At 40.8% G+C, this 14,783-nt stretch overlaps 1 protein-coding gene and 1 pseudogene across 1 annotated transcript in view; one reads left to right on the top strand and one right to left on the bottom strand.

Moving 5' to 3' along the window:
- The window catches only part of GPM6A (glycoprotein M6A), a 331,217-nt gene that overhangs the window by 39,298 nt on the left and 277,136 nt on the right, over window positions 1-14,783 (top strand). The window lies entirely within an intron of this gene.
- LOC144283936 (small acidic protein pseudogene) lies at window positions 2,513-3,397 on the bottom strand (annotated as a pseudogene).

The raw sequence follows: 14,783 nt of genomic DNA, 5'->3' as shown, positions 1-14,783 counted from the left end.
ATTGGTGTTAGGCCCTGCTTCCCCGTACTCCGTATCCTAATTTGGCGTGGTTAACTTGTCCAGCTTTCTTGGGCGGTGCACATCATACACTTTTCAGTTTGTTGCAAAGAACTCTTTCATTTATGTTCCCAACCAGGTGACAGGTTGTCCACAGGCAGGAAATTAAAGTATTTCTTCTGAACCTATTCAGCATCTTGTAGAATGTCAGGTACATAGGGATCAAGGAGGGGCTCATCTATGCATTTGTTCAGTTAAGGTGGAAGCTAATTAATGAAGTTCCTTGAGAACAGGTGCCCTTTCATAGGTCTGTGATACCTACCTTAGCACTTAGGGGGAAGCACAGAATTTTTGCTCAGTAGGTGGTGTGGGCGGGGGCAGTGGGATGAAGGGAGAACTAACAGAAACACAGTGAGTGACCTGAGGCTCTAATACTGGGTAAAATACATCAATTCAGTGTGTTATACCTTCATTGGTCAGCCTCCCTTAAAGGCTGATGCTCCCATTCTGGACGTATCAAAGCTGCAGGCTCTGGAAGAGCTGGAGTTTTTTGCAAGCTTTTCTGGTGGAGAATATGTTTTCTCCATTATCTTTTTTTTTTTTCTGTGTTTATCTGAATAGTTGTTAAATATATTTCAATAGGCTTTATTTTAGTCCAAGCCACTGGGTAATTTCCCCACTAAAATATTGGGAAGGAATCTCTGACAACATGTATGCTAGGATACATGGCTTGTTTATTCTCAAATTTGTATTAAAGAACCATAAACACCTTCACGTTATTACTTGTACCAAGTGGTCCTTATTCCCCTCTTGCCTCTTTTTAATATGTATTTCACTTTCATAAAATATGGTTGGGATTGAAATTGTACTATATTGCTTGGGAATATAGTATTCAGTTGAAACCAATATTTAATAGTTTGACAGTTAGAATTAGAGAACCGATGGATCAACTTTCTTCTGTACCTTCCAGTCAAGCTGAATCAGTTGAACACATCCATGTACAGATGAACTGGTAGATAGCTTCTTATCTCATTGAAATCTGGGAACAAGCAATTCAAAATTTTTTATTTGAATGAGGAAATAATTTAGAATCTAACAGTCAAACTATCCAACCTAATTCTTTTATTTTTTTTTTAAAGATTGTATTTATTTATTCATGAGAGACACAGAGAGAGGGAGAGGCAGAGACACAGGCAGAGGGAGAAGCAGGTTCCATGCAGGGAGCCCGATGTGGGACTCGATCCTGGGATCTGGGGATCATGACCTGAGCCAAAGGCAGATGCTCAACCACTGAGCCACCCAGGCATCCCCGACCTGATTATTTTCTTAACATTATTTTTAACAAATAATGTTAAATTTGTTACATGTTAAATAATGTTACAGAGATATATAAATTCTTAGATGTAAACAAAGAAATAAAAAGGTAAGAATCATGGCAAAAGGAATTTAATTTAGAAAAATAAAGTGAGGCTGGAGTGAGATTCTTAAGCAGAGCATGTACCATTAGGTCCTGTAGTTATTTAGTGGTGGCCACTAACATCCAACACAAAGGGGAGGTTTTTATGTGAACACTATTGTCCACTGGATAAACGCAAGCCAGAACATGTGTCTTTCTGGTATATAAGAGAGACATTTGGCCAGTGCGTCCTCAATGATGGGAATTCAAAAAATTTCCTAAGCAATATCCTCCACAAGAAATGTGATAGAACATTTGATTCTGTATGACCGGCATCCACTCTGCAGTTCTGTGGGCCTGTTTAGTGTTGCCCCAATGATACAACTGGTAAAGGTGGGTTTTTTTGTTTATTTATTTATTTATTTATTTATTTATTTATTTATTTATTATGGGAAACTGCTTTTTCTTTATTTAGGCCTTAGGAAGAAAATTAACTTTGGTCACATATTACCTTAAAAAAAAAATCCAGTTTTACATATTCCTAAATAGATAGGAGCAAATGATCAGAGAAATAATTTCTTCTGTAAAAATTGGCCAAATTTTATCAAAAACCTAACATACAATGTAATTCAAATTATATAAAGACTGCTTGGGATCATAACATTCCAAATGTATGACAGTTGCAACTCCATCCTGACAGGTGTGAAAGTATTCGCTCTCATGTTGCTTTTGTCCAAAAGAGTAGAGCTGATCAGTAAGAATAAACGAAGTACCTAATTTTTTGCAAACAATTTAGTTATTGGCAGCAGAAATATCCATGATGAATAGTTCTACTACAGCAAAGTATAATAACTGAATATATTGGGATCCCTGGGTGGCGCAGCGGTTTGGCGCCTGCCTTTGGCCCAGGGCGTGATCCTGGAGACCCAGGATCGAATCCCACGTCGGGCTCCCGGTGCATGGAGCCTGCTTCTCCCTCTGCCTGTATCTCTGCCTCTCTCTCTCTCTGTGTGACTATCATAAATAAATAAAAATTTATTAAAAAAATAAATAAATAACTGAATATATTTCATGAACACATCACAGTATCAGATAAACCTATAAGAGAAAAATATGAAGGAACAAAAAAGATGAAACAGCTACCACAGAAAAGAGTCTCCTCCATAACTATCTGAAGGGTAAAAAGGTGAGATTAGAATTTGATGATGCTAATATGAGAGGAAATTGAGTATTGTATTTATTTCTTATTTTATACAACTCTTACTCTTTACAAAAATGGTTATAGTCATGCCCATAAAAGTGTAATCCATGGCATCTGAAAGCAAGCACTCTTTGTAATTATTTAAAAGGGCCTTTTTAAAAATTATAATACAAAGGTCTGTGCTCTATAAGCAGTCCTCCACTATGCATTATAGCAATAAGGCTTACTTTTAATACAAAGACTAAGTGTTTGGGAGTTATGAACCACTGGATTTAACAAACATCATTTTATAGTTGCTTTTTGCATCTTTTTTGTCTTTGGGATCCTCTACTTCATCAGGGTGCTCAGTAGCTTGGAGTCCTTCAGCAGACTCTTCTTTCTCTGACTCTGAATCACTTTCAGAGTCATCTGGACTTTCAGGATCAGGTGAATCATCATCATCATCATCATCATCATCATCATCATCATCTCCAGCCACATCACCTTCTCCATCATGATCTTCTACCTCGCCGAAGCCAAGTCCACAATGTCGTCGATATCTTCCTGATAATTTACTGTCCATACTTTGCTGATATTGAGACTCCAGTTCTTCATTAATTTTCTTGTCTTCTTCCCTTGTTCGGAAGTGAGATGTTGATTTGTGGTCTCCTATAACAAGACTGCCAGTATGTTCTTTCTTTCCTGCACCCATAAATCTCAAGAACTTCTGTTTTCTTTCTTCATTACCTAAGTCTGCTGCTTCCCAATTGCTAGATCCAAGATCGTCGTCTGGGGAGGCTGAACGCTTCACCCCATGCGGATGGGACCCCTGACAGCAAACGCCGAACCCCCTCCCGTTCTCTCTTCAGCAGCGGCGCCAGCAGCCTGCAACCTGCCCCCGGCCCGAGCAGCACCACTCCAGAACGCAGAGCCCCTCCAGGCCTTCTCCTTGTTTTTGTTTTAAAGATGGATTGATTGATTTGAGAGAGAGTGGGGGTGCAGAGGGAGAGAATCTTCAAGGATTCTCCCTTCCCAGTGGAGAACCCGACACAGGGCTGGATTCAGGGATAGACAAGGGGTTCGACAAGGGGCTCTGCAACAGGACTCATGAGATCCCAACCTGAACCAAAACCAAGAGGCAGAAGCATAACTCATGGAGCCACCCAGGCACCCCTACGGTAAAGGTTGAACAGCCTGTTCTCTGGTGAGGATGGGGGAAAACCCTCACTGAAATACTCATCCATTTTCATGGTGTAAATATTTCCCCAAATGCTGATTTCAATGTCACCGAAGACAGCTGGAAGGAGACGAGGCATGCCACCCCCCACACACCACCATGTGGCTCCATCCTGGCTCCATCCCAAACTGGATAGAGACTCACAGGACTGGATAGCTGATTCATTACACTGGCAAAGGCAGGATCCACCCATACTTTTTTTACTAAACCATTTTTTTAAATTTTTATTTATTTATGATAGTCACAGAGAGAGAGAGAGAGAGGCAGAGGCATGGGCAGAGGGAGAAGCAGGCTCCATGCACCGGGAGCCCGACGTGGGATTCAATCCCGGGTCTCCAGGATCCCACCCTGGGCCAAAGGCAGGTGCCAAACCGCTGCGCCACCCAGGGATCCCTACTAAACCATTTTTTATTGTTATTACTATCAAACTGCAGTGATTTGGAATTATATCTCTTAATAATCACTTGGAATGAAGTTACTTTTTATCACGGGTTAAGAGCGGAGCCAAGTGATTTAATAATCAGGTGTATCAGAGGTCGATTGCCAAAAATAAAAACTGAGAACCCTTAAAATGACCTCCACCTGAAAAGATTTTACTTTACCTCCGTGGTGATCAAGATACATGAGAGCTAACGTTATATGTGAGCACGGGTTTGAGGCCAGACACAGTTTCTGTTGCTTTCCTGAATTAGCTGGGTTCAGTACAATCAGGATCAAAATAATATTGTTATTATTATCTATTATTTCTTTTACCGCAAAGCTCTAGCTGGGGAGTTGCACGGCTGGGATTTGAACCTGGGTCACCTGGTTCTGTAAGTCTACCATGTTCCAGTTTTTAAAAACATATTTTCTACTAGCTATTGCACATTTGTTGAATAAAGCAAAGGACACAAGATATTTAAATAAGCTATTTTTTAAAAAATGGACTTATTAGATTCTCCTTTCCTCTGTGAACTCCAGGATTAGGTACAGTGTGTAGCTCATTGGCATAAATAGAAAAGCTGTCCCTTGCTCTTGCTGTCCAGATTTAGCCTGAAGAGCAGGGATGCCGAGTGTGGGCTTTGCCTCGTGGTAGATTATCTCTGGGTCAAGAACCCCCTACCCTTCTTTCAGGCATTGAATCGTTTTTGCCTCCTTGGCTTGCATTCTAAAAAAATTGCAGTTTGTCTTGGACTCTTGAAGACAGAGGATGTCTTATCGATGGGAGTGGTCATCATCGCTCCTTTTGAGGTAATAACGTCAGGCCCTCGCAGCTCCCTGCACAGCTTGCTCTGTACTTCAGCTCCGGATTATCTCTCCTTTGTTCAGGGTCTGCATGCTGAGATAAGGCGGCGCTCTCACCCCAGTTAAGCAAAAAATGTCTAAATTCCAAATTATGTTTAAGACCCAAAGAAATAGAGGGATCTGAGGCCCTGTCACTGGGACATAGTTGAACTTTGAAGGCTGACCTTCAAGGATAACCAGAGAGACCTAATAGGCTTACTTTGCAAGGCGCCCCTGCTCTCAGAAAATAGAAAGGTATCATCTCCTTTAATGTTGGAAAGGAGACCAGAAAGGATGATCTCTGTCTCTCAAGAGATGACCGCCTGGCTCACTGTGTCAGATTCGCTAATCTTCAGACTTCCTAGGACTTTCCTTGACTCTCTAGGTGAGAAAATAACAGATGGCCCTTAGGTTTTTAAATTTGCTAGTCATTGTCCTGAATGCTTTGCACACATCTTTATTAGACCTCTATTCATACTATTATCCTCATCTTACAGATGAAGAAACTGAGGCATAGATGAGGAGACATGCATCAGCGTATACAGCTCTTCAGTGTTCAGACTGGGATTTGAACGGGGACAGTCTGGCTGCAGGGACTACACACTTGGCCACTGGAGAAGGCTGCCCAGTAGACTTTCAGAGTTGAAAATGTTCTGTCCTAAACCAGAGCCTTGGACACAGTGGCTATTGAGCCACTGAAATGTGGCCAGCGCAGCAGAGGAAATGGATTAGTTTGTTTTATTTTAATTATTCTAAGTTACTTAAATAGCCGCATGTGACTAGAGTCAGTCTTGTTCGTGTAGCTCTAGACTCTCCTCCCTAAGAGGAGTGAAAGTACACAGTAGGTTGAGAAGAAAAGCTAAGGAAATTTAGTAGTGCAAATTTTTTTTTAAGGTTTTATGTGTTATTCATGAGAGACACACAGAGAGAGGGTGAGACACAGGCAGAGGGAGAAGCAGGCTCCCTTCAGGGAGCCTGATGAGGGACTCGATCCCAGGACCCTGGGATCATGCTCTGAGCCAAAGGCAGATGCTCAACCAGATGCCCCTCAGTGCAAATTTCTATCACCCAGTTGTCATTGCTGCCCGTGTTTATCATGACTGTTAAAAAAAAAAAAAAGGATTGTAAACCAACTGGGTTAACCTAACCCTTTTAACAGTCACCATGCTAGCATCAATATACACCATCTGTTGCACGTGCGCCGCAAACCTCAGGGTTCTGTAGCACGTTACAATTAAGAAAGCAGTGATGCTGTATCAACGAAGAGGAATGACAGTTAAGGGAAGCATCCATTAAATTCTTGCAAATCCTGCTTTGCAGGCATTTGGCTGTTCCTTGCGGCAAGAAAGTTCTCTCTTCACAACTCTTTGTACTACGTATCTTAAAATGAAGATAATTTAGGTTTCTGAAAATGCTATTTCCTGAGCCATTTTCACATCTAGTGAACAAATTATTATTCTCTTAGAATGCTTCTCTGTGGAGAATTGTCATGATCCAGCAAAGGTTCCAACATAGTATACTTATAGGCTCTTCAGCCTCAAAAACTATATAGAATTCTGGGAACAGTTTGATGTCGAATAAAATTTCCCTGCCCTTCGATATCCTCCTTTATTTCATACGTTCAGGAGTGTAGATCTTAAGAAAGCACGTGGCAGTCTTTGGTCAGTGCAGAACCTTCCGTGACGTAACCGTCGTAATCAAGATCAGTCACCCCAGGAAGCATGGTGACTCCCTTCTCTGCCCCCTGAGTTGAGCTGTGAGCACCAGGAAACAGCTGGGTGACAGTTTTAACCTCTAGTCCAGTGGAGTCACTGTCGTGTCTCCTGGTCGAAGCATTCCTCTCTGTGGAACTGAGACCCCTCGGCCAACAAAGCGTATGGTGCTAAGGACAGGAAGCAAAACCCGTGCTGTACCTCACCAGGTGGAACAGTGAGTCTCCGCCCCGTGGGTTCGGGCCCCGTGGACGGGAAGACACAGCACCACATCTCGGAGGCTGCCTCAGAGCGAGTGCGGCCTCCTGGAGAAGCCAGGGCCCCAGCTCTGCGAGGTTTGGCCACCTAGTTGGCACCGTAACCGGGTCTTTGGGAGCCTGGGCCACTGTTCTGTCGAGCCAGCTGCTCCAGTGGTGGAGAACTTGGTAAGCCTGAGTTTCACGAGCACGGGCCCATTGCCACGCTTCGTTGGCTTTGACCGGAGTCCCTTTATCAGAAGCTGTGGCGGTTGGACCAGCAGGACAGTGCTAAGGTGTTTGGAAGTCCCTGGGTGGTGGTTTGGGCAGACGTATTACACACAAGCAAGGTAAATCCATATCAGGTAAGTGATTGGATTGGCCTTCCTACTATTCCAGTAAGAACAAAATGCTACTCCTTCCATGATGGACGTAATGCCATGATGGACGTAATGCCATGATGGCTGATCCAACGTAATCAGCCCGCCACCACGAAGCCCGCTGGCTCATGGCTCCAGGAACCAATAGTACATTGGGTGCACACCACTGGCTTATGCTTCTGATGGATTGGGCACTTAGTGCTGTAGCCAGGTCAGCCTTGGTGAGTGGAAGTCCACGTGGCCGAGCCCATGTGCAACCTACGTCCCTGCCACCCAGGCTGCTTTGTTCATTGTTTCATTGGGCGATGACAGGAGTGGCTGGGGGAGAGAGGCTGACTGGTTCCACAGAACACATCACCCTACTAGAAGCATAGTCATTAGGGCCCTTAAATCTAATTGGACTAGAAAGCCAATCCCAGAAACTCCAGAACCGTTTCAAAAGAGTCACTTTAAGGTTCTGTTCTTCTAGAACCACTCTCAGTTACCCAAATCTGTATTAGGGTACTCTGAAGGAATGGAGCCATAGATATATATATATTGTATATATAGAGATATATATATGGTTATATATCATATATCTTATATGGTACATATATCTTATGTGTATATATATGTATATATGTATATACATACACATGTCACATAGTATATGGATCATATATATGTCAGATATGTATGAAGGGGGTTTCTTATGAAGACTTAGCTTATGTTTTATGGACACTGACAAGTCCAAAGCTTCATTGTGGGCAACCTGGAGACCCAGGAGCGTCTATGGTGCAGATGAAGTCCAAGGGCAGTCTGGTAAGAAAATCTTTCTTGCTTGGGGAGGCTAGTCCTTTTGCTCTGTTCACGCTTTCACAGAATGGAAATGGAATGGAGGGCAGGTTGGTTACCCAGAGGTCACTGATTTAAATGTCAGTGTCCTCCAAAAGCATTCTCCGAGATGACAAATAAAATTAGCCATTGCAGTAATACAAATGTGAAGACTTACACAAAGCTACATAATTCTGGGATAGAACCAGAATTTTTTTTTTCCCCCAGAAAATTGATACAATTCATTCCTGTTTGTACTCAGCTGGTAGTTCTGACCATGTATATTACATGTGCCTTAAATGCCTGATTTCTCATTGTTTCCTTAATCTTCTGGTTCAGGTGGTATTTCTATTTTGAATCAAGGTCACTTGGAGGTTCAAGAGCTCTTTGGCAGTCAGGGGTAGAGGGTGGATGCAGTCGAGGAAGGTCTGCCGCCTGGACCAGGGCTCTTGCAAATCTTTCTGGCTGCATTTCTTTTCTGTTAGTGACCTGATGACATGGGAATGAGAAGTATCAATAACCATTTCTACTGTTTTGACTCTATTTCCAGTACTGTATCTACAGAGCAAAAATTCATGATATATGGTTCTTCTACTCATTCTTCCTACTGAAAACTCCAGGCATATAGACTGTTTATATAGAAAATGGCTTGTTACACAGTCATCTTGAAAAGGTGACATGTTTTGTTCCGTGGTGAGTTCAGGAGGCAGGATGAGAAATGAAGGTTTCCAATCACACGGCAGCGTTTTACATTGAAGAGTATTGAATTTTAGGCTGTAAAGAAAGAAACTTCTTTTTTTAGGGGCTTTTTGGAAGGGGTGGCATTTACTGTAACAGAAGCTTGACATAATCAAAAAGCCTTTTTGAGTATTTGTGGGAATGAAAAAAAAAAAAAAAAAAGCCTTGCAAATACCATGTTTTTTATTTCAATGTTATTCAAGCCCCTGGTAGGTATTTCCATTTTGAGAACTCAACTGTCTGACAATGCTAAATATTTTTGATACTTTGGAAATTAACGTAGTTGAACTTATGGTGGGTAATTTTTGTTGTAGTAATCAGGTACTTGCTGTTAATCATTTAAGGTAGTGAGAAAAAAATCAATGCATTTAAAACTATTTTAAGGCATTTAAAATACTTTTATTAAGATAACATTTTTTTCTTAAAGTGAGGACAGTTCTCACCCTCCCTGCCCCCTCCACACCTAATCACTTCAGCATAGCAAAAAATCGTATTAAAAGGCAGTGCTCAAAAAACAAAAACAAAAAAACAAAAAACAAAACAAAACAAAAACAAAACAAAAAAATAAAAGGCAGTGCTCAATTTGTTGACTGTAACATACTGTCCCGGGTTTCTTTGAGAGTAAAGTTATAGCTAAAAGCTTTTTTTTTTTTTTTTTTTTAAATTCCTGAAATACATTTCAATGACCAGAAGTCATTTTGCAATTCCTTTTCTGGAAACCCGTGGTTGAACCTGGAATGTTTGCATTTTGTTGAAAGTAAGCATAATCCTCAAATACTAAAGTCCTGTGTTCATGTTTCAAGATTACCTTTTATTTATACAAGAGGTCTTGTTCCGTGCTTGAAATTTTTTGTCTTGGGAATCACCAGCACTTGTAATTATATTTAATTTATAAAGTTATAAAATGATGTGTATAAAAAATTAAATAAACATAAACATTTATTAAATCTCACCAGGGCTCTAGTAGACCCGTATCTAATATAATTTTTATTCTTTTCTAATGATATAATTAGATGTTTGTATCTGGATGGGTGATGGGCCTTTTAAAATATCACAGTTCTACAGAAAGCAAACATATTAACTTTGTTCAAGTGTATTGACTATCCCTCCTCCCTCATAATTCATTATGAAATGAATTACTTTTCTTCATGGTGAGCTCTGTGTGCTCTTAAGATATTCTGAGGGAGTCCTTACCTTTTTTTCTTTACAGAATCATTTGTTATTCCATGGTGCTTGTACATGATCTGATTACTAAAACTTCCTCTCCTTTCCCTCATGGATTTTAAACATTCATTGGAAATATGATATGTGCATCTATAGCTTTGTAAGGGTTTTTTTTGGTTTGGTTTGGTTTGGTTTGTTTTTGTAACTTCTTCTGTGTCATGGATTGTTATCTAAAAAACTTAATGCAGGTAATCCGGTTAGGTTTTAAACGAGCTGCTTGCAATACCACCTATTCAAGGAATGTACTAAATGTGCAGAATGAACAGATAGTGTGAAGCCTGTCCGTTCAGTTTTATCTTCTTTATGCATTTTAAGTCAACGTGGTGCAGGACTCGCCTTTGTTTTTAAAAAGTGCTGGTTCCAAGGAATCTTTGCTAAGGTCAACTCTTGATAAGAAGAAACAGAGAGGGATCCCTGGGTGGCGCAGCAGTTTGGCGCCTGCCTTTGGCCCAGGGCGCGATCCTGGAGACCTGGGATCGAATCCCACATCGGGCTCCCGGTGCATGGAGCATGCTTCTCCCTCTGCCTGTGTCTCTGCCTCTCTCTCTCTCTCTCTGTGACTATCATTAAAAAAAAAAAAAAAAAGAAGAAGAAACAGAGTACTAGGTATGATTCGATCTAATAGCGCTTGATTATTTAACTTCTTGGATTTTTAAAAATCTCGCCTCCCCCCTTTTTTTACACAAAATTTATGCCAAACATAGCTATGAGTATCTCTTTAAGTTTGGTATGAAATTTCTCTTGCTTGACTTTTATTTTTTTTCTTTAAGATTTTATTTATTTATTCATGAGACACAGAGAGAGAGAGAGAGAGAGAGAGGGGCAGAGACACAGGCAGAGGGAGAAGCAGGCCCCATGCAGGGAGCCCTACATGGGACTTGATCAAGGTCTCCAGGATCACGCCCTGGGCTGAAGGCAGCGCTAAACCACTGACCACTTGGGCTGCCCTCTTGCTTGACTTAAAAAAAAAAAAATTTTTCCCTTTATTCATTTTTTATTGTAAACAAATTGGAAATCATAGCAAAGCATAAGAAAGAATGTGGATCTCGTGTAATCATATCACCCATCGGTAGTGTCTTTAATGTTTCTAGCTATTACTTTTGAAAATATTTTGTGATATGTTGGGATTATATGAAAGTTTGGATTAACTATTCATTTTTGGAACTGTTTCTTGACCCCTTAGTTGTATGGCAAGGAGTTTACCTATAGAAGAAGAGGTGGGTGGGTTCCTGCCCTCATTCCCATTTCCACATGTATCACAGCACCAAAGACAGCCTTCTCGATCTAATAGTAAAGTGTCTGGTCTTTCTCACAAAATATCACTTATTTTCAAGAATCATTAATTGATTTCAACAATTACCCTTAACTTACTCTCCCAACAATTTATTGGTGGTAATTATTGTTATAATTAGTAACAGTATCAATATTTTTATTTTACTGGATGGGAAGCTATAGGCTTATAGCATAACATTGTGGCTGATGTTTCGAGATTCCTGCAAAAGGAAAGGGTAGGAATCATAATTATAATTCCCCCCCCCTTTTTTTTAAAGACTTTATTTATTTATTCATTCATGAGAGACACACAGAGAGAGAGGCAGAGACACAGGCAGAGGGAGAAGCAGGCTCCATACAGGGAGCCCGATGTGGGACTCCATCCTGGGTCTCCAGGATCACTCCCTGGGCTGAAGGTGGCGCTAAACCACTGAGCCCCCCAGAGATCCCTAATTTTCCCCTCTTCTAGTTTCTAGTTAGTTGTTGATGATTTCCTCTGTGGTTGTATTGACCCGTGTGATTTATTTCTGTATTTGCTTTGTAATGAAGTTTTAGCTAAGATTTGGTGGAATAATCAGGATTTCCGAATTTAAATTTTCCAAAGTCAAACAGCGTAGAGGTGGTGGGACAAAACGAGGTGTATTAGTCAGTTTGGGCTGCCATAGCAAACTACCAGAGACTGATGGTTTAAAGAACAGATATTTATTCCTTACAGCTCTGGAGGGAGGTTGGGTTCTGGGTGAGGGCCCTTCTCACGATTCACAGATGGCGGTCTCCTTGTTGTGGCCTCACGTGGCAAAGAGAACAATCATCCCTCTTGTGTCTCTTCTTGAAAGGGTACTAATCCTATTCACGAGGGCTCCAACCTCATGAACAAATCACCTTCTAAAGCATCCCCCCCCCATCACACTGAGGCTTAAGATTCCAACATATGAATTTTTTTTAGGGGGGGGGGACACAAAGATTCTGTCCGTAACAGAAAGATTCCAAATTTTGGAGAAAGGATTACCAAGTCCTGCCCTTCTTTATAGGGCTTACTAAGCTCCAATAGTATCCTCAGGTGTCCTCTGCTAACTCTAAGATGGGATGGAAAGTCAACAGGCATCCTTTTGCGCCGGGTGATATTGGGAAGAACTGTTGCTGAGAAAGAGTAGAACTCCACTCACTCCTGTTTCATTCATTCGTAAGCTCATCTGCATTAGCTAATACACAGATGTCTGTCATGTTGCTGGTGTCTTACTAAAAGTTTGGAATAAGATGAGAAAACTGGGACTATCAAGTTTTTGGTTTTCCTAAAAAAAAAGTGATGGGGAGATATAATCGACTTTGAAAAAAAGTTCAGCTCTCAGTTTAATATTGATTGTGCAGTTAAAGTCTTTACAGCGTCTTTAGTTAAATCATCGTGTTCTTTATTTTCGCTAAGTAGTCCTAATACCTGCTCTGCTAGCCGCTATTCAGAGAAGCAAGTGAGGCAATGAATTTTGTAAAAGCATTTGCAGAATGTATATTATAGCGCAAATGCTAATTGTTCTCAGGCCTAATTTCAGAATACCTGTGGGGTGTATGAGACGCTTCTGTGATGTCTGGTCTCGGAGACATCATTGCTTTTGAGTTCTTCAGATTTATGAAACAAACGAAGAATATTTTTAAGTGACTTTTTCAGTAGAAGTTTTCCCTCTAGTGGTGGCTGTGAAAATCACACGAAGAGATTGTAATGCTGAGTGTTCACATGGAAAATAAACTAAAAAGAATTGGAAAAAAAAAAAAAAAAACTCTGGAGTGATTGAGAAGCTGATCTTTCTTTCTGGCTGGATTTTCAAATGTATACCACACTCAAGTTTTGGAAAAGGGGGGAGGCAAAGTCCTGGCTCCTTTTATGGTATCTGGTTGATTGGAGTGGAGATGATGCTTAGGAGCGCCAGGCTTGCAGGGCGTGGAGGAGAAGGCCTGCGCCCCCCCTTCCATCACACCTGCAGCTCCTGCAGATGCGCGCTTGACGTGATTTTGCCTGCTTTCCTGACCTGCTTCTACAACAGCAGCAATCTCCAAACTCGGCTTCCTTGCAGGAAGTTGGGGAGAAGTTCTGGGTGAGTAAACATATTTGGTTGGGCTTACAGATACCTAAAAATAAAAAAATAAAAAATAAAAATAAAAAATAAAAAAGATCATTCCCAAAGGGGGGGGGGAGTTTTAATTTGTTGGGATAGTTGATACATTAAAAAAATCCAGACCCCAGCACAGCCTGCCAGGTCCCCTGTTACCTGTCCCTGGTCACCTCTGCAGCTTTGCAGCGTCCTGTTGGGCCTCTCCCGTCTCTCTGTTCCTGACACTGCGCAGTTGGACTTGCTCTTCCCTATTCTTGGCTCGCTCTTCAGCACCTCAGTGGTTCCCAGGGGCTCAAACCTCATCTACTTCCAAAAGGTCTTCCCTGGATCTACTAACCAAGTAGGCTTTTGGCTTTTGACACCTAATCTTTGTCACATCACTCATTTATTTACTCCAAACCTCTTATGAAAACCTGAATTGCTGTGTAATCTATTTATTTGCTAATTCACTGTCCGTGTCCCTCACAAGAATGGAAACTACAAGGGAAGAGAGATCTGTCCCTCTTATTCACACTTGGATCCCAGAACCCAACAAGGTGCTTGCTCATGGCTTCATACTGGTTGACACAACAAATCAATCAATGGAAAATGTTATTAATAACATCAACGAATTAGTGTTAGTTGTTTAAATAGGTTTGCTGAATCTTTTTGTGGTCTTTGTTGCCCTGTCTTACTCATTTTTCCATCTTGGAAATCATCATTTAACCTCCTAGTTTATTTCACGTTGAAATAAGGTTGGTAAAAGATTTTCAATTTTTTATATAGATGCTCTATTAAAGAATCATAAATTTTAAACATTTGGGGAGAATGTTTAGTGAGCTCTTGTGCTAAACAAAAATGTGATGTTTTATGTCTTTTTAAATCAAATTCAATTTGATTCTACAGCTTGTGCAGTGATATATTCCGTTTCTTACATCTATACAATGAGAAGTTGTTTCATAAATTAGTTTTCCTCAAATTGGCCTTATTCCATCTTGTTCAGTCTTCCACAAACAGATAGCTGCTGTTCACACTCACATACTTGGCTTCCTCAGAGTCATTTCTAGCCTCCATGCATGATTTTTTAAAAACTACCTCTTCTCAAATGGCTTACTTTTTATACTTTTCAACAGTTTTGATTGATGTTCTTTAAAACCGTTCTAAATATTCCTCATGTTCTGTCACGGTTTTGAGACCAAAAAAATGTACATGGAGCTCCAAGATTCCAGGTCTTGGAAACTGAGGCATCTG

This window comes from Canis aureus, chromosome 15 (assembly GCF_053574225.1).
Source record: "Canis aureus isolate CA01 chromosome 15, VMU_Caureus_v.1.0, whole genome shotgun sequence".
NCBI classification, from domain to species: domain Eukaryota; kingdom Metazoa; phylum Chordata; class Mammalia; order Carnivora; family Canidae; genus Canis; species Canis aureus.
The sequence above is the reverse complement of the archived record's forward strand: the minus strand, read 5'-3'. Positions and strand labels throughout refer to the sequence as shown.